The sequence below is a fragment of the Lissotriton helveticus genome, chromosome 1_2 (genome assembly GCF_964261635.1).
Source record: "Lissotriton helveticus chromosome 1_2, aLisHel1.1, whole genome shotgun sequence".
In the NCBI taxonomy this organism is placed as follows: domain Eukaryota; kingdom Metazoa; phylum Chordata; class Amphibia; order Caudata; family Salamandridae; genus Lissotriton; species Lissotriton helveticus.
Window position 1 is genome coordinate 441,378,230 of NC_136058.1, and position 19,873 is coordinate 441,398,102.

The 19,873-nt window shown below is 52.5% G+C and overlaps 1 protein-coding gene across 2 annotated transcripts in view; it reads right to left on the minus strand.

Annotated features, from left to right (window-relative positions):
- LOC144807684 (uncharacterized) overlaps positions 1-4,323 on the minus strand; it is a 78,409-nt gene extending 74,086 nt beyond the window's left edge. Inside the window, exon 1 of one of the 2 annotated variants that reach the window (XM_078673323.1) lies at positions 4,062-4,323. The gene's annotated coding sequence lies outside the window, so the exon portion shown is untranslated. Of the gene's footprint in view, positions 1-3,991 lie in introns of both variants that reach the window. The other variant, XM_078673324.1, reaches the window with a different exon arrangement.
- Positions 4,324-19,873: the final 15,550 nt, after the last annotated feature.

Genomic DNA, 19,873 nt, shown 5'->3' on the forward strand with positions numbered 1-19,873 from the left:
TCTTTACTCCCTCGGCCCCTGTAGGTGAAAATTATCAGACGTACTGTAATTATATTGCAGGAACCCTGGATTTAATAGCTCCAGTAAAACGTATCAAAAACAGGAAAAAATCTCTGCTTCCTGGTATAATGATGAATTAAAACAGCTACGGGTACATGCAAAAAGGCCGAGAGGAAATGGAGGAGGGCCTACCTAGAATCAGATAAGAAAGCCTTGAAATCGGTACAGGCCCAGTACAAGGAATCTATTGTCAGGGCCAAAGCAGACTTTTATGCTAAATCGGTTCTGCAAGCTCCAAATAGCACAAAAGTGCTTTTTAATATTTTTAGGGATTTATCTAGTCCTGCTTGCACGAGCAATGAGGTGGTCGCATCGCAGAAACTCTTCGATGAGATTGCCATTTTCTTCGAGGAAAAAATAACAAAAATTGTTGGAGAACTACATCCTGATGGTCCGGATGATTTAGCCTGGACGTTAGATGCAGAATCTCAGATAGAAACCTCTTTGAATATCTTTCATGCCCCCACAGAGGATTCTTTTAACCAGCTGGCTCAAAGTATATCCTCTGGCTCCCCGTTAGATCCTCTTCCAAATAAAATCTGTAAAATGTTTGGTCAAGAAACCTTTCCCTGGCTATGGAAGATCCGTTGTCAGTCGCTGGAGGGGGAGGTACCAGAGGTATAGAAGCAGGCAGTAGTAACTCCTTTGCTTAAAAAAACATCCCTGTTCCCTTCTAATCCAGCAAATTTTAGGCCAATCTCTCTACTGCCATATCCTGTTAAAATGTTAGAGAAGGTAGTTAGTAAAAGTCTATTGTGCTACCTTGAAGACAATCTCCTGCTGGACAGGGACCAATATGGCTTCTGCCCGGAACACGGTACCGAGACTGCTTTGGCAACCGTAATGAACAATCTACGAATGGGTGCTGACAATGGGAATTCCTCTCTCCTAGTGTTACTAGACATGTCAGCTACATTCGATACAGTGAGCCATACCGTGTTAGCGGAGAGACTGAAAGGTACAGGGGTTTTTTCCCTGGAGGGGAAACAAGCAGTATCTATGGACACCTTCCAGGAGTGTACGCGCCAGACTGCTGGTTGGCGTAGGAAAAATTCTCTACAGTTTAAAGGGGGGAAAACAGAGGTGGTGTACTGTCCTGCCACTAGAATGTCTTGTCATCGATCGGTGGAGTTTAAACTCATCCCCCGAGGATGAACCCCCGATTCCGGCTAAAGTGGTGGATGAAAATCTTCAAATGGACTCACAAGCCAAATAAACGGCCAGTGTTTGCTTCACCCTGCTACGCATGCTACGGAAGGTTCTTCCGCTACCTCCAAAAGACACTTTTAAATCTCTCTGCATTATATACAGGGCAGTACTTGGTCAGGGTCCTGTCCCCCTGCAGGAGATGTTTACCTGGTATAACCCTGGGAGGCAGCTCCGCTCTTCGAATGTAAATCTGATAACAACTGCCGGATTTAAGAGGTCGCGGATGGGGGCAGAGCCTGTGGTGTGACGGCCTCACGTGTATGGAATGAGTTACCTCTGGACCTTAGACAGGCCAGTTCCCTGACATGCTTTAGGAAGAGCCTGAAAACCACGCTATTTCCAAAGGGTGATCTTTAGATCCTCTCACTGACAACTGATTCTGCTTTGTGGTGTCTATTCGACAATCCAAGCGCCAGGATACCCGTAGGGCGGCAGTTTTGCGCTATATAAGTGTATATTTAATTCATTCATTCATACATGCATCAACCAGCCTCACAGGCCCTTAAGGATGGACACTGGTTCCCTACAGGCATCAACCAGCCTCACAGGCCCTGGAGGGTGGACACTGCTTGCCTGCTTGAGGGTGGGCACAGCCAGAGAAGCCCCCACAGCAGTGCCTCCTCAGAGGAGCCCCCCTTGCAGAGCCTGTTCAGAGGCGCCCCCCCTTGCAGTGCCTGCTCAGAGGAGCCCCCCCAGCAGTGCCTGCTCAGAGGAGCCCCTCCCCCGGCTGTGCCTGCTCAGAGGAGCCCCCCTTGCAGTGCCTGCTCAGAGGAGCCCCCCCTTGCAGTGCCTGCTCAGAGGAGCCCCCCCTTGCAGTGCCTGCTCAGAGGAGCCCCCCTGAAGGAGCCCCCCTTGCAGTGCCTGCTCAGAGGAGCCCCCCCTTGTAGTGGCTGCTCAGAGGAGCCCCTCCCCCGGCAGTGCCTGCTCAGAGGAGCCCCCTTGCAGTGCCTGCTCAGAGGAGCCCCCCTTGCCGTCCCTGCTCCCCCCTTGCAGTGCCTGCTCAGAGGAGCCCCCCTTGCAGTTCCTGCTCAGAGGAGCCCCCCCTTGCTGTGCCTGCTCAGAGGAGCCCCCCTTGCAGTGCCTGCTCAGAGGAGCCCCCCTTGCAGTCCCTGCTCCCCCCTTGCAGTGCCTGCTCAGAGGAGCCCCCCCCTTGCTGTGCCTGCTCAGAGGAGCCCCGCCCTTGCTGTGCCTGCTCAGAGGAGCCCCCCTTGCAGTGCCTGCTCAGAGGAGCCCCCTTGCTGTGCCTGCTCAGAGGAGCCCCCCCCTTGCTGTGCCTGCTCAGAGGAGCCCCCCTTGCAGTGCCTGCTCAGAGGAGCCGCCCCTTGCAGTGCCTGCTCAGAGGAGCCGCCCCTTGCAGTGCCTGCTCAGAGGAGCCCCCCCTTATAGTGGCTGCTCAGAGGAGCCCCCCCTGCAGTGCCTGCTCAGAGGAGCCCCCCCCAGCAGTGCCTGCTCAGAGGAGCCCCTCCCCCGGCTGTGCCTGCTCAGAGGAGCCCCCCTTGCAGTGCCTGCTCAGAGGAGCCCCCCCTTGCAGTGCCTGCTCAGAGGAGCCCCCCTGGAGGAGCCCCCCTTGCAGTGCCTGCTCAGAGGAGCTCCCCTTGTATTGTCTGCTCAGAGGAGCCCCGCTTACAGTGCCTGCTCAGAGGAGCACCCTTGCAGTCCCTGCTCCCCCCTTGCAGTGCCTGCTCAGAGGAGCCCCCCTTGCAGTGCCTGCTCAGAGGAGCCCCTCCTGGCTGTGCCTGCTCAGAGGAGACCCTTGCAGTGCCTGCTCAGAGGAGCGCACCCCTGGCTGTGCCTGCTCAGAGGAGCCCCTCTTGCAGTGCCTGCTCAGAGGAGCCCCGCTTACAGTGCCTGCTCAGAGGAGCCCCCCTTGCAGTGCCTGCTCAGAGGAGCCCCCCCTTGCAGCGCCTGCTCAGAGGAGCCCCTCCTGGCTGTGCCTGCTCAGAGGAGACCCTTGCAGTGCCTGCTCAGAGGAGCGCCCCCCTTGCTGTGCCTGCTTAGAGGAGCCCCCCCTGGCTGTGCCTGCTCAGAGGAGCCCCGCTTACAGTGCCTGCTCAGAGGAGCCCCCCTTGCAGTGCCTGCTCAGAGGAGCCCCCCCTTGCAGTGCCTGCTCAGAGGAGCCCCTCCTGGCTGTGCCTGCTCAGAGGAGACCCTTGCAGTGCCTGCTCAGAGGAGCCCCTCCTTGCAGTGCCTGCTCAGAGGAGCCCCTCTTGCAGTGCCTGCTCAGAGGAGCCCCGCTTACAGTGCCTGCTCAGAGGAGCCCCCCTTGCAGTGCCTGCTCAGAGGAGCCCCCCCCTTGCAGTGCCTGCTCAGAGGAGCCCCTCCTGGCTCTGCCTGCTCAGAGGAGACCCTTGCAGTGCCTGCTCAGAGGAGCGCCCCCCTTGCTGTGCCTGCTTAGAGGAGCCCCCCCTGGCTGTGCCTGCTCAGAGGAGCCCCCCCTCCCCCCGCAGTGCCTGCTCAGAGGAGCCTCCCTTGCTGTGCCTGCTCAGAGGAGCCCCCCCCCCCCCCCCCCCCCTGGCTGTGCCTGCTCAGATTGCCCGGTTGTCCTCGTGCTCATGACTGTGCCCCCACCAGGCACTGGAGTCGGTCACACTGAGCCCTAAACACCCCCCAAGGCTGCTGCAGCCTCCGCCCAGGTTAATGGGATCAGAGTATCAGCAAAACCGACCCCCAGCGGGGCTGCGCCATAGACCCCTCAGGCCAGTGCAACCTGACTCCCAAAGACTAGCGCTTAGAGACCAAGCGCTCGACGGAGAGCGCTGCACAGGAGCTGAAGTCCTCAGTCACTCACTCACCCGTGCTCTGCGCCCTCTGCTGGACGGTCGGTCCCCGTCTCCAGGGGGCACCCTCTGTGCCACCCCTGGGTGCAGGTCGGTGCTCTGCGCCCTCTGCTGGACGGTCAGCCCCCCTCTCCAGGGGGCACCCTCTTTGCTACCCCTGGGTGTAGGACGGCCGGCGGCAGCAGCTTCAAGGCGCTAGAGTGCAGTGCGCCTGGACGGGCAGGCTGGAGTGAGTGTGAGTGTGCGTTCTCTGCTCACTCCGGAGGATCCAGGGAGGGCTGAGGGGCCGGTCTCTGAAAGGGCCAATCATAGAGCGGGGGCCACACCCCGCCCTGCACAGCCTCCCCTCCTGTGCTGCTCGTGCACTCACACTTATTGATTGATTTATATTATCTGATGCGTTTTAATCTCGCGCGGACTTTACCCGAAGGCGTCGGAGGCTTAACAACAGGAACAGCAAAGAGACACGAGCAGAAGAAGACAAGAGAACACGTTACAACAGCAGAGGACGAGTTACAGGAGGCAAAAGGGACAATTGTGAGCAAACAAAATACAAGAGGAGCAAACGGAGTGTTACTCACAGCCCCCCCCCCTCCCCGCCCCCCACACGTCCTCGTGCAGGTGCTGCACCCTAATAAACTTCACCCAGTCTCACAAATAAGCTTCACACACGGGCTCTGATTGGCCAGGGGGCATCGGACATGGCACTGCCTGTGCACCCCAAACAAGGCTGCATGTGCACCCCATAAAGGCTGCCTGTGCACCCCATACAAGGCTGCATGTGCACCCCATACAAGGCTGCCTGTGCACCCCATACAAGGCTCCATGTGCACCCCATAACAAGGCTGCCTGTGCACCCCATAAAGGCTGCCAAGGCTGCCTGTGCACCCCATACAAGGCTGCCAAGTCTGCCTGTGCACCCCATACATGGCTGCCTGTGCACCCCAAAAAGGCTGCCTGTGCACCCCATACAAGGCTGCCTGTGCACCCCATAAAGGCTGCCTGTGCACCTCATACAAGGCTGCCTGTGCACCCCATAAAGGCTGCCTGTGCACCCCATACAAGGCTGCCTGTGCACCCCATACAAGGCTGCCTGTGCACCCCATAAAGGCTGCCTGTGCAACCCATACAAGGCTGCCTGTGCACCTCACACAAGGCTGCCAAGGCTGCCTGTGCACCCCATAAAGGCTGCCTGTCCACCCCATACAAGGCTACCTGTGCGCCCCATACAAGGCTGCCTGTGCACCTCACACAAGGCTGCCAAGGCTGCCTGTGCACCCCATAAAGGCTGCCTGTCCACCCCATACAAGGCTGCCTGTGCCCCCCATACAAGGCTGACTGTGCACCTCACACAAGGCTGCCTGTGCACCCCATAAAGGCTGCCTGTCCACCCCATACAAGGCTGCCTGTGCCCCCCATACAAGGCTGCCAAGGCTGCCTGTGCACCCCATAAAGGCTGCCTGTGCACCCCATACAAGGCTGCCTGTGCACCCCATACAGGCTGCTAAGGCTGCCTGTGCACCCCATAAAGGCTGCCTGTCCACCCCATACAAGGCTGCCTGTGCACCCCATACAAGGCTGCCTGTGCACCCCACACAAGGCTGCCAAGGCTGCCTGTGCACCCCAGAAAGGCTGCCTGTCCACCCCATACAAGGCTGCCTGTGCACCCCATACAAGGCTGCCTGTGCACCTCATGCAAGGCTGCCAAGGCTGCCTGTGCACCCCATAAAGGCTGCCTGTCCACCCCATACAAGGCTGCCTGTGCCCCCCATACAAGGCTGCCTGTGCACCCCATAAAGGCTGCCAAGGCTGCCTGTGCACCCCATAAAGGCTGCCAAGGCTGCCTGTGCCCCCCATACAAGGCTGCCTGTGCACCCCATACAAGGCTGCCTGTGCACCCCATAAAGGCTGCCTGTGCACCCAATACAAGGCTGCCTGTGCACCCCATAAAGGCTGCCAAGGCTGCCTGTGCAGCCCATAAAGGCTGCCAAGGCTGCCTGTGAGGTTCCGTTTTAATCATTACGACGTTTTGGGCATCACCGAATATGGACAAGTTTGGTGTCTATGAACCGTAAATGACGAGTTTAGTGGGTGTACGCGTTTTCGCTACGCTACTTAGAAGGGTTCGCCTTATTTACGGGTTTCTTCACCTGAACCCTCGGGTTCCATTTTAGATACAGCATCCATTTTGTATCTTGCCCTCACGTAGTCAGCGAGCAGGCAACTGCCCGCCTCATGACCCTTTAGTTCCCAAGCCTTATGGAGGACGCATATTCCTTTTGTGCATCCTTTATGACCGGGGGGATGACACTGCAAAGGCAGCTGCCTCCGCTCGAGGGTGATCTTAACGTGCCGGTCTATTGTTTCAGCCTTGCACGTGCTGGGATCAAGCCCTTTGATCCTACGCTCACGCATCCGATATTACCCTCACAGTTCTTTTCTCTATTACCGTCTGTCTTCCTTGCAGCTGTTCTTGTCTCTTTCTCTTGCTCGTTTACAACTAGAGTGGAATGTGCCCAGCAGTGAGAAGATGTGCTTTTTACAGTTGGGAACCGGCGATGTTACTGTAATTATGTTCCGGGGTTCTGAAAACATGAAAGCGATCCTTTTTGTAGTTTACTGTGGGAACTGAACTATAACCTTTTGTTCACATGTTGTGCAATGACCAAATCGTGTATAAAAGAGAGCGACTCACATATGCAATTTGAAGCAGACTCTCGGAACCTACACTCGGTTGTACTTCCCATGACTTTTGCATCCCTGCAGTAATAAACGCTGATCTTTGACGCCGAAGGAAGTGTCCCGTGTCTCTGTCACTTGTGCGCCGAACAGGTATCCCATGAAGGTTTCAGGTGTTGTTCCCTGGCACCGCTGGTTCAGAAAAAGTCCAGTCCTTCAGTTGGCGCCCAAGGTGGGGCAACATCAGCGGTACCGGTCCAAAGCCTGACGATTGCGGGGAACTTCGTGTGAAATCTCCGAGGAAAAGGTGCACCCCGCTTCATCGATCCTGTTGTCAAAATAAGTGGTCCGAAGACTTTTCCCGTGAAGATTCCCGCCTCCTGACGGCTGCGAAGGACCGATATCCTGACTGTCGACCTGTTTTGGTGCCTGGCGTAGTCCTTTGTATGGCGAGACGATAGACGGGCCTTCCTGGTGACGCCATCGAGTTCTCAGTTAAGTATTTGTGGGTCGCTCCCAGTCCTTAGTTGTTGGTGCTTAGTTGTTTCTTGGTGCTTAGTTGTTTGCATGGTTCCATTGCATTTGTGGTGCTTAGTTGTTGGTTCTTAGTTGTTATTTGACAGTTGCAATTGCCAAAAACCGAGGGTTTTGTCTTGCACGGAGATTTAGTACTTCGGTAACCCTTGAAGTTTGATACTTGGTTAGTGTGCACGATGCCTAGCCGTAGTGGTTTCCTTGGTTTCTTTAAATGTTGCAACAAGGATTCCCGGTTGGAGGACTCGTGTCCGATACCTCCAGTTGGAACTCCGATATATGAGCTCTATAGTCGACATGGTGTGGGTCCTATCATATATAATGACTGCTGGATCCGTTACACGAGAAAGGATGGTGCCCTTAGTTGGCCACCCCATGGAAGTTTTGATACTGGGATTTTAGATAATCTCGAAGTAAAATTGTTTAAAAAGAAAGCTAGGCCAGCTATGTTTGATTCTCTTCGGCTTTGGCGCAAAGAGGCCAAGCAGAGGGAAATCAGACAGTTTAAGAAAAATAAAAGAGAAGGTATCCTTACAATGATGCAGGGCGCAGAACAGTATCAGCGAGATAAGGCAGAAAAAGAAAGTGAAGCTTCTATTAGACTGCATCACATGAAGGTGGAGAAATGTTATCCGGTCTTATCGAGTATGGATAAACAGGAAGAAGACCCGAAAGAAGATCCGTTATTAGCATATTTAATGAAATCACCACCTCCTTATGCACAGGATACTACGGCTCCTATAGTTCCCCCTGCAGTTCCTCCCGTAGTTCCCCCTGTCGTTCCAGCGGCTGCTGCTCAACCTGTTGCTGGTCCTGTGTTTGTCCCTCCAACTACTTCTATTCCTACTGCTCCTTTACCTATACCCACTCAGCCTCTGATTTCCGCCACCCCGACTATTGTTACTGCTCCCGCTGTTCCTACGTTCACTTCTAATATTATTGCTCCTGTTCTTTTTCCTTCTTCTCCTTCCGTTCGCACCCGTATTCCTAATACTGTTGCTACGCTCTATTCCCCACTTTCTGGATCGATACTACCATGCAGTGTTTCCGACACTCCCCAGAGACGAAGTCAAATCCCTGGTGGAAGGGAGAGTGCAACATTAGCGAATATGGCTCGTAGGTGGATAAGACACCCTGCTAACTACCCTCCACGCATGGTGGTCGACACATTTTCTCAGTTTAATGAGCCTACGCAGAGATTCGTGTTCGAAGAAATGTGTAACTTTTTGAGAGAACAATGGTATAATGACAATTTAGATAATGTACCGCCCGATATGATTGAACTTCAGAGTCAATTTTCGAACGGTATGATCGTGGGTGAAAAGGTACGACGTGCCTTAGAGCGATTGTTAGCCCATAGATCCACAGTGCCTCCTCAAGTATCATTTGATGACGACTCCGAAAATTGGAAAGCGATTCCTTGTCAGTATCCTATGAGAGAGGTACCTCCAGTATGGATGCCAGGTGATCCTACAGCTAACCCTGCGATTCTGCCACACTTCCAAAGAGTTTGGATCCATCTCCCATGGAAACGATCAGAGGTCTTACAGGTAAAGCAATCTTTGCCTGACCCACGCAAGAATCCGGCAGGTTACTATAAGGAGTTGTCTCAGTTAGTAGATGCTACTATTATGAACCTTGCCGACATCGACATGTTGTTCGGCAATGTTGTACAACAACCAATTTGGGCAAAAATTCGCCAGCAGAATCATGCGAATGAGCTAGGCGGTGATTGGGCTGCAATAATAGCGGCTGATGGCCGACAAGTTGGTGGGGCTAAGCCTGAGCAGGTTATTTCGGATCTGCCCCAGAGAATAATTACGTTCATGAAAACACTTATGCCAGCGATGAAGGTAAACTGGGATAAATTAGCAGCCTGTAAGCAAAAGAAGGACGAGAGTGTCTCCGATTTCTTTACGAGATTCGAAGAAGCATTTGTCGACCATAGTGGTCAGGATATGGGTACCGAGGGAGGCCAACGGTTATTTGTTGATAAATTTGTAGTGAATTTGTTGCCTGAGCTATGCAACAAATTGAAGAATTCAGAAAGTGCCTGGGCTGTTTCAACTACTGCTCAAATATTAGCGACAGCTCAATATTATGAAAATAGGGAGAAAGAAAGCGATCGTTCAGACAAGAAAACGAAGGAACTTAAAACGAAAGTTCTGTTGCAGCAAGCGTATCCTCCACGTTCAAATCAAAATGATTCGCAACAGCAATATAGGCCGCAATCGCAATCCTCCAGAATGCAGTCACGTTCTGACTCCTCTGACTATAGATCTATGCTTGGGTACAATCAGTGCGCCTATTGTAGAAAAGAGGGACATATAAAATATGATTGTCCGGCTTTGCGTGACCGACTCAATGGTGTGTCGGCACGAGGGGGTCGTGGTGGTCCCCAACAAGCATCTCGAGGTAGAGGCCGCGGTACCCCTCAAAATCAGATTGAGCGCCCTAATACATCATCAGACGCGAATAATTATTTTGACCAACGAAATGTGAGGTCCGCACAGTATTATGCAGACGATTATTACGTTGAACCTGAGATTGTTGCAAACGACCGTTACTAGGACATCCACCGACAAAGAGAGGGAGTAGTGTCAGTTCCGGTTGATCAGAGTGGGCCTTACGTCGCAGTTGCGACATCTGGCGTAGTTGAGCCTTTTCTGTTGGACACTGGTGCGACGAAAAGTTCTATCATGCATTCAAAACTCCCTGGCGCACCTTTGTCCGGCTTAACAAATGTTTCCATTGGATTCTCTGGCGCCCCTGTTAGTAATCTTGTCTCTAGCCCTTTGTCCCTTGAAATTGGTCCTCGTAAGCTAGAGGCCCCATTGATTCTATCTACTGGTTGTGGTGAGAATCTTTTGGGCTTGGATTTGTTAAAAAGGTTATATGCGACTTTGTACTGCTCTCCTGAAGGTGTGGAACTTACGTTAGGTCAAAGAGTAATATCTCCCATGTATTTGTCGATTGATAAGCTCCCGCCCGAATTGAGTTCCCTTCCTGCGTCGTTATGGGCCACAGGTCCCAATGATGTAGGATTGCTGGACATTCCACCTTATGTGGTTCAGTTGAAATCAAATGTGCGATTACCACATATACCTCAGTATCGTATCTCTCTTGAAAGTGAGCGAGCGCTGTTGGCGATCGTTCATGATCTGATCGAGAAGGGTGTCATTGAAGAAACTCGTGGGAATGTGTGTAATAGTCCTGTGTTGCCTATTCTGAAACAAACTGACCCATCTAAACCTCCTGTGTATTGTTTTGTAATTGATTTAAGAGAAGTCAATAAAATTGTGATTCCCCAGTTTCCTGTGGTACCTGACATCACAGCCTTGTTGACTCTGATCCCAGCTTCCGCCTCTTGGTTCACAGTGATCGATCTAAAGAACGCTTTCTTTAGTATCCCGATCGCAGATGAAAGCAGAGACCTATTCGGATTTTCATTAAGTGGTCGCAGTTTTAGATTTTCACGCGCACCACAGGGCTATTGTGAGAGTCCGTCGATCTATAGCCAAGCCCTTAAAAGTCAACTTGACGCCTTTGTGTTACCGACAGGCGCAGCCCTAATTCAATACGTTGACGACCTATTGGTGGCTGCTGATACGGAAGTTATTTGCAGAACCGCTACAGTATCATTGTTGCAATACCTATACGAATTACATCACAAGGTGTCACCTTCTAAACTGCAATATTGTTGTCAAGAAGTAACCTACTTAGGTCACTTATTGTCAAAGGATGGGAGAAGGTTGACCCCAGAAAGAATTGCGGCGATTGCTCGGATGACTGTGCCAAAAACTCAGAGAGATGTACGTGCCTTTCTAGGTATTACGTCATACTGCAGACAATGGATTCCAAATTTTTCACTATTGGCAAAACCATTGATAGCCCTCACGTGCAAGGATGTTTCAACTCCTTTGCCATGGACTGAAGAGTGTCAGAAAGGTTTTTCTGAATTACGTGATGCGTTGTGTTCGGCTCCTGTGTTAGGCACTCCTGACTACAGTAAGCCGTTTACACTATACGTTCACGAGAGGGATGGTTGTGCATTGAGCGTCTTGACGCAACAATTTGGCGACAAACAACGTCCATGTGCATATTTTTCTTCAACTTTAGACCCAGTAGCTAGAGCATTACCGAGTTGTTTAAGAGCAACAGCGGCAGCTGCGGCGTCCATTCGACAGTCCACAGGTTTGGTCATGGATAATATGCTTACGGTGATGGTCCCTCATGCAGTTGACACTCTCTTGAACCGAACGAAAACTCAACATCTGACGAGCGCAAGGTTGTCCGGATATGAGTTGACGTTATTGGCGAGTCACATACGAATAAAGCGGTGTAATGTGTTGAACCCAGCAACATTGCTGCCGATCGACACGGAATTGGACGATGTAGCATCGCATGATTGCTATTTGAAAACTGAAGAAGAAACGAAGGGTCGTATTGACCTAAAAGATACTCCATTGGTAGATCCCGATGGTACTTTGTATGTTGATGGTTCCTGCTTTAAGTTACCGAACGGTGATGTGACGACTGCGTATGCTGTAGTGACGTTGAGAACGGTTGTGGAATCTACGAGATTGAGTCAGAATTCGGCCCAAGCAGCTGAGTTGATCGCCTTGACGAGAGCGTGTGTGTTGTCCAGAGGGAAGCGAGTGAATGTGTTTACCGATAGTCAGTATGCATTTGGTGTGGCACATAGTTTTGGGCGATTGTGGAGAGAAAGAGGATTCTTGACGTCGCATGGCACGAAGATTCAGCATGGACAGCTTGTGAATGACCTTTTGGATGCACTTACATTGCCTAAGTAGGTGGCAATAACCAAATGCAGTGCGCATCGGAAGGTGACAGATGATGTTGGTCGCGGAAATGCGTTTGCAGATGAGACTGCTAAAGAGACAGCTAGAGATCTGACAAACCGAATGTATGTTACGAGTTCAGTGAGATGGCCTGCAGAGACTAGTATGTGTGAAGACACAGTCGAGAGTGTGAAGGAAATACAGAATGAGGCCACTGAGATGGAAAGGATTAAGTGGAAAGAAAGCACGGGGAAGTTAGACGAGAATGGATGTTGGGTTGATTTGTCGGAGAAACAGAGATGGATGTTACCGGATGCATATGTGCTTGCTGTTGTTACTGTGGCTCACGGCACAGCACATATTAGCGCAAAGGGCATATGCAAGTTGTTGTCGCCTGTATGGAAGAATGATGGGATTACTAAATGTGCGGAGAGAATGGTTAAGAATTGTATGATATGCATGATGTACAATCCTGGTAAGGGCACCCCCACTCCACCTGGTCACTTTGCCCCTCCTACATGTCCTTTCGAAGTTATCCAATTGGACTTCATCCACATGGAGAGATGCAATAACTTGAAGTACGTTCTGGTTGTAGTATGCGCGTTCTCCAGATGGATTGAGGCCTATCCCCTTAAGGATAATACTGCCCTATCCACAGCTAAAGTTTTGCTCAAAGAGTATTTTCCCAGGTATGGCATGCCTCGAATTGTATGGTCAGACAACGGAAGTGAGTTTGTGGAGAGTGTGATGAAGAGTGTGTGTCATGGTGTAGGCATATCCCAGAAGTTTCATAGTGCTAATCATCCTCAGTCAGCGGGTTTGGTGGAAGGATACAATGGCACCCTGAAACTAAAGCTTGCTAAAATCCAGGCAACGACTGGTTTATCATGGCCCGACGCTTTGCCTTTAGCTCTCCTATCGACCAGGGCAACTGTACACTCTCGAGTAGGGCTTAGCCCATATGAGATTGTGTTCGGTCGTCCTGCGAACATTTGGGGAGTTCCGAGGCCTAAAGAATTCGACAGACTTGAATATCCAATGTTGATTGATTATCTGTATGATCTGACTGCTAAATTGAGTTTGATTCATCAACAGGTCTTTGAGGCGCTACCGTCACAAACTGAGGGTCCTGGTCATCGGCTCCAACCAGGGGACTGGGTCCTCACCCGGAACTTCGGACGAAAACGGAATCTTGAGCCGAGGTTCGTGGGACCTTTCCAGGTGTTGTTAGCCACGAGGACTGCAGTTCGACTGGAAGGCAGGAAGCATTGGGTGCATGCCACCCACACCAAGAAGGTTCCGCTTCCTTTGCCAGCAGATACATGGGTGAGAAAAGGATTTGCTTCATCTGAGACCGACGCCCCTCTGCGCTTCATACCGTTTAGCGAAGCTCAGCCCATAAGAAACATTCCAGTTCTATCCGACACCCCTGTTGATTCCTTGCAAACAATATCGCTACCATTGACGTTGGAGAATTCAAGTTCTGAACAATTGCCTGAACAATCGAACACTCTTTTGCAATCCGATCCACTGTTTGAAGAGCAGACTCGCCCTGGAAGAAGCCGATATTTTCTCCGTCCACGCAATAAGGACTAATAAATTATTTTTATTATTTTTGGTTTCACCTTACCCCCTCACATTTGCCACGAATATTATGGACATTGTTATTATGTGTGTTTTTTTCCAGTACAGCTAGGAGACGTACATGAAATTGGTTATCTCAACTGATTAAAACCTATCATCTGGGTTGGCCGTAGGGCCGCGCGGGTACTTCCTTCTGTTTAGCAGGTCTCTGACACTAGGTCGATTCTTTTGTCGATTTCTGGGAACTCCTGGGAATTGATAATTGCTACTCAGAACGAAGTGCGTCAAGAACGTTGCGGACGGTCGTTAGAGGATGGAGTTCTCTAAGCTGTTGAAAATGGAGAGAAAGGCGGTGCAAAGATCTGAATTGTACAAAACATTCCAAACAAAATGCTTTCTGTTACAGGTATTCATGCTGTTCCTAACTGTGTCTATGCTGCTGGTGGGTGGAATATATTTTGGTTCTCAATTATTGTTGCTTTCTATTTTACCCACTCCTCCTTCGCATGATCTAAATCTCGTTTCTACTGTTTCTCCACATTCTTTTCACCTATTGCCCCAACATGAACAAGTCAGACGTGCGGAATTTAGAAACAATTCCTTCATTCAACTTCTGTATCAGCATCAGTTGGTGGTAAACACTACCAATTGTTGGGTGTGCGGGTTAATGCCACATACCATGGATAGGGGTATTCCATATTTGGTTCTTCCGTACAGCCCCCAAGGGTCAGCTCGAGCATTTCAGAGTATGTTTCGCAGTGCCTTAGATTCCTACCCCCACCGAGAGCCACGCTCAGCAGGTTTTGGTCCTGGCCCGTACCACAAGTCTTTGGCGATAGCTATTGCGGATCTAGATAGAGACATCTTTGACGTATCGCTTATCCCAGAGGAGGAAGTACGAGCATATAAGGATCTTAGTGAAGCTGAGTATAGTGTATCCGTGGGTGATAGGCAGCTTAAAAGCTCATCTCCAATCTGGATAGTACCTCACCTAGGCCACTTTTGTCTGCAATGTCGTGGCCGAAATCCGAGAGCTCAGCTTGGGAGGAGTGCTTGTGTTGATACCTACGTTCTACCAATGCTCTCATCCCCTGTCTTTCTAACTGCCAAGGGTACCTATTTTGTATGTTATGATCGAGCATATACGTGGTTACCCCATGACTTCTCGGGTACCTGCTATATCGCGAATCTCTTGCCTCCAACTTTCACTGTTGCCTCAGACTACCACAAAACCAGAGTTGAGAGAGGTGTCATTAGTAAAGAAGATACTGCCGGTCAAGAAGCAGGAGACTTCTTTAAGGGTTTCCTACCGTTTTAGGGCCCTATGGTCAATAGCAGGAGTCTGAGACAGTTAACTCGCGTAGTAGAGTCAACTGCTAACATAACTGCAAGCGCCCTTGGTAATCTGACAGCCGAGCTCCAAGCGGATAGGCTTATGACGTTACAGAACCGTATGGTTCTAGATATTGTTCTAGCAGATAGAGGTGGTGTGTGTAAGGTCATCCATTCGAGCTGCTGCATTTTCATACCTGATAATGCTCCAACGGTTTATCAAGCCATCTCTAAGTTGCATAAAATCTCAGAGTCCATACACGTGGACGAGGGAGATTGGACGCTTCTAGGATGGTTTTGGGGTCTGATATCGACTTGGGGTTGGAAGATTCTGATGATTATAGGAGTTGTTGTGACGTTTCTGTTCACGTGTTGTCTTTGTGTGCAGTGTGGTCCCGCCTTATGTGGCCTATGTGCTACAACGTGTATAAGGAGGCCATCTGTTACCAAAGAGGCATTAATGGATAGAATAATGTTCCAGCAACATCTGACTGATCTGATGAATATCGAGATCGACTCTGACTTCGACTAGTTCTTGCCTACATGAGGGCAAAAGGAGCGTCTGAGGTTCCGTTTTAATCATTACGACGTTTTGGGCATCACCGAATATGGACAAGTTTGGTGTCTATGAACAGTAAATGACGAGTTTAGTGGGTGTACGCGTTTTAGAAGGGTTCGCCTTATTTACGGGTTTCTTCACCTGAACCCTCGGGTTCCATTTTAGATACGGCATCCATTTTGTATCTTGCCCTCACGCAGTCAGCGAGCAGGCAACTGCCCGCCTCATGACCCTTTAATTCCCAAGCCTTATGGAGGACGCATATTCCTTTTGTGCATCCTTTATGACCGGGGGGATGACACTGCAAAGGCAGCTGCCTCCGCTCGAGGGTGATCTTAACGTGCCGGTCTATTGTTTCAGCCTTGCACGTGCTGGGATCAAGCCCTTTGATCCTACGCTCACGCATCCGATATTACCCTCACACTTCTTTTCTCTATTACCGTCTGTCTTCCTTGCAGCTTTTCTTGTCTCTTTCTCTTGCTCGTTTACAACTAGAGTGGAATGTGCCCAGCAGTGAGAAGATGTGCTTTTACAGTTGGGAACCGGCAATGTTACTGTAATTATGTTCCGGGGTTCTGAAAACATGAAAGCGATCCTTTTTGTAGTTTACTGTGGGAACTGAACTATAACCTTTTGTTCACATGTTGTGCAATGACCAAATCGTGTATAAAAGAGAGCGACTCACATATGCAATTTGAAGCAGACTCTCGGAACCTACACTCGGTTGTACTTCCCATGACTTTTGCATCCCTGCAGTAATAAATGCTGATCTTTGATGCCGAAGGAAGTGTCCCGTGTCTCTGTCACTTGTGCGCCGAACAGGTATCCCATGAAGGTTTCAGGTGTTGTTCCCTGGCACCGCTGGTTCTGAAAAAGTCCAGTCCTTCACCTGTGCACCCCATAAAGGCTGCCTGTCCACCCCATACAATGCTGCCTGTGCACCCCATACAAGGCTGCCTGTGCACCCCACACAAGGCTGCCTGTGCACCCCATAAAGGCTGCCTGTCCACCCCATACAAGGCTGCCTGTGCACCCCATACAAGGCTGCCTGTGCACCTCACACAAGGCTGCCAAGGCTGCCTGTGCACCCCATAAAGGCTGCCTGTCCACCCCATACAAGGCTGCCTGTGCCCCCCATACAAGGCTGCCTGTGCACCCCATAAAGGCTGCCAAGGCTGCCTGTGCACCCCATAAAGGCTGCCAAGGCTGCCTGTGCCCCCCATACAAGGCTGCCTGTGCACCCCATACAAGGCTGCTTGTGCACCCCATAAAGGCTGCCTGTGCACCCCATACAAGGCTGCCTGTGCACCCCATAGAGGCTGCCAAGGCTGCCTGTGCACCCCATAAAGGCTGCCAAGGCTGCCTGTGCACCCCATAAAGGCTGCCTGTCCACCCCATACAAGGCTGCCTGTGCACCCCATACAAGGCTGCCTGTGCACCCCACACAAGGCTGCCTGTGCACCCCACACAAGGCTGCCAAGGCTGCCTGTGCACCCCATAAAGGCTGCCTGTCCACCCCATACAAGGCTGCCTGTGCACCCCATACAAGGCTGCCTGTGCACCTCACACAAGGCTGCCAAGGCTGCCTGTGCACCCCATAAAGGCTGCCTGTCCATCCCATACAAGGCTGCCTGTGCCCCCCATACAAGGCTGCCTGTGCACCCCATAAAGCTGCCAAGGCTGCCTGTGCACCCCATAAAGGCTGCCAAGGCTGCCTGTGCCCCCCATACAAGGCTGCCTGTGCACCCCATACAAGGCTGCCTGTGCACCCCATAAAGGCTGCCTGTGCACCCCATACAAGGCTGCCTGTGCACCCCATAAAGGCTGCCAAGGCTGCCTGTGCACCCCATAAAGGCTGCCAAGGCTGCCTGTGCACCCCATAAAGGCTGCCTGTCCACCCCATACAAGGCTGCCTGTGCCCCCCATACAAGGCTGCCTGTGCACCCCACACAAGGCTGCCTGTGCACCCCATAAAGGCTGCCTGTCCACCCCATACAAGGCTGCCTCGGCACCCCATACAAGGCTGCCTGTGTACCTCACACAAGGCTGCCAAGGCTGCCTGTGCACCCCATACAAGGCTGCCTGTGCACCCCATAAAGGCTGCCAAGGCTGCCTGTGCACCCCATAAAGGCTGCCAAGGCTGCCTGTGCCCCCATACAAGGCTGCCTGTGCACCCCATCCAAGGCTGCTTGTGCACCCCATAAAGGATGCCTGTGCACCCCATACAAGGCTGCCTGTGCACCCCATAAAGGCTGCCAAGGCTGCCTGTGCACCCCATAAAGGCTGCCTGTGCACCACATAAAGGCTGCCTGTCCACCCCTTACAAGACTGCCTGTGCACCCCATACAAGGCTGCCTGTGCACTCCACACAAGGCTGCCAATGCTGCCTGTGCACCCCATAAAGGCTGCCTGTCCACCCCATACAAGGCTGCCTGTGCACCCCACACAAGGCTGCCAAGGCTGCCTGTGCACCCCATAAAGGCTGCCTGTCCACCCCATACAAGGCTGCCTGTGCACCCCATACAAGGCTGCCTGTGCACCTCACACAAGGCTGCCAAGGCTGCCTGTGCACCCCATAAAGGCTGCCTGTCCACCCCATACAGCTGCCTGTGTACCCCATACAAGGCTGCCTGTGCACCTCACACAAGGCTGCCAAGGCTGCCTGTGCACCCCATAAAGGCTGCCTGTCCACCCCATACAAGGCTGCCTGTGCACCCCATACAAGGCTGCCTGTGCACCCCATACATGGCTGCCAAGGCTGCCTGTGCACCCCATAAAGGCTGCCTGTGCACCCCATACATGGCTGCCAAGGCTGCCTGTGCACCCCATAAAGGCTGCCTGTGCACCCCATAAAGGCTGCCTGTGCACCCCATACAAGGCTGCCTGTGCACCCCACACAAGGCTGCCAAGGCTGCCTGTGCACCCCATAAAGGCTGCCTGTCCACCCCATACAAGGCTGCCTGTGCACCCCATACAAGGCTGCCTGTGCACCTCACACAAGGCTGCCAAGGCTGCCTGTGCACCCCATAAAGGCTGCCTGTCCACTCCATACAAGGCTGCCTGTCCACCCCATACAAGGCTGCCTGTCCACCCCATACAAGGCTGCCTGTGCACCCCATACAAGGCTGCCAAGGCTGCATGTGCACCCCATAAAGGCTACCTGTGCACCCCATAAAGGCTGCCTGTGCACCCCATACAAGGCTGCCTGTGCACCCCACACAAGGGTGCCAAGGCTGCCTGTGCACCCCATAAAGGCTGCCTGTCCACCCCATACAAGGCTGCCTGTGCACCCCATACAAGGCTGCCTGTGCACCTCACACAAGGCTGCCAAGGCTGCCTGTGCACCCCATAAAGGCTGCCTGTCCACCCCATACAAGGCTGCCTGTGCACCCCATACAAGGCTGCCTGTGCACCTCACACAAGGCTGCCAAGGCTGCCTGTGCACCCCATAAAGGCTGCCTGTCCACCCCATACAAGGCTGCCTGTGCACCCCATCGAAGGCTGCCTGTGCACCCCATACAAGGCTTCCAAGGCTGCCTGTGCACCCCATAAAGGCTGCCTGTGCACCCCATACAAGGCTGCCTGTGCACCCCATACAAGGCTGCCTGTGCACCCCATACAAGGCTGCCAAGGCTGCCTGTGCACCCCATACAAGGCTGCCTGTGCACCCCATACAAGGCTGCCTGTGCCCCCCATACAAGGCTGCCTGTGAGTGCGCACCCAGAAAGGCTGCCTGTGCACCCCATACAAGGCTGCCTGTGCACCCCATACAAGGCTGCCTGTGCACCCCATACAAGGCTGCCTGTGCACCCCATACAAGGCTGCCAAGGCTGCCTGTGCACCCCATACAAGGCTGCCTGTGCACCCCATACAAGGCTGCCTGTGCACCCCATACAAGGCTGCCTGCGCACCCCATAAAGGCTGCCTTTGCACCCCATACAAGGTTGCCTGTGCACCATTGGCACCCCACACAAGGCTGCCTGTGCACCCCATACAAGGCTGCCTGTGCACCCCATACAAGGCTGCCTGTGCTCCCCATACAAGGCTGCCAAGGCTGCCTGTGCACCCCATACAAGGCTGCCTGTGCACCCCATACAAGGCTGCCTGTGCACCCCATACAAGGCTGCCTGCGCACCCCATAAAGGCTGCCTTTGCACCCCATACAAGGCTGCCTGTGCACCCCATACAAGGCTGCCTGTGCACCCTTGGCACCCCACACAAGGCTGCCTGTGCACCCCATACAAGGCTGCCTGTGCACCCCATACAAGGCTGCCTGTGCACCCCATACAATGCTGCCTGTGCACCCCATACAAGGCTGCCTGTGCTCCCCATACAAG